The following is a 374-nucleotide window of genomic DNA, read 5'->3' on the forward strand; positions in this document are numbered from 1 at the left end:
GGCTCAAAGTATAGCTAGCCAAAGATGGGACACAATGGGCTCAAAGTATAGTTAGCAAGGGGTGGAGGAAATAATATGTCAATGCGGAGATTTCCCAAATGTGCCTCTCATGGGAACCAAAGGATGTATTAATTACAATCCGACAGTAGCTTTGAGACAGCTTGGCTACCCTATGTTGGAAAAACCAGATGATAAGTCGTTTGAAGCTTTTATTTTGCACAATACAGGTATAGTAGACCCACCGATGTTGCGAAGGTTAAGTCGAGCTTGGGAAAAGATCATCAGAAAAGGAAAAGCACTTGGATGCAGAAGTTGCAGCACAAAAGAACCCTATCAACAATGGGTAAAAAATAGAGTCCAAGAAATCAAGCTAC

This window comes from Cicer arietinum, chromosome 6, assembly GCF_000331145.2.
Source record: "Cicer arietinum cultivar CDC Frontier isolate Library 1 chromosome 6, Cicar.CDCFrontier_v2.0, whole genome shotgun sequence".
NCBI lineage: Eukaryota > Viridiplantae > Streptophyta > Magnoliopsida > Fabales > Fabaceae > Cicer > Cicer arietinum.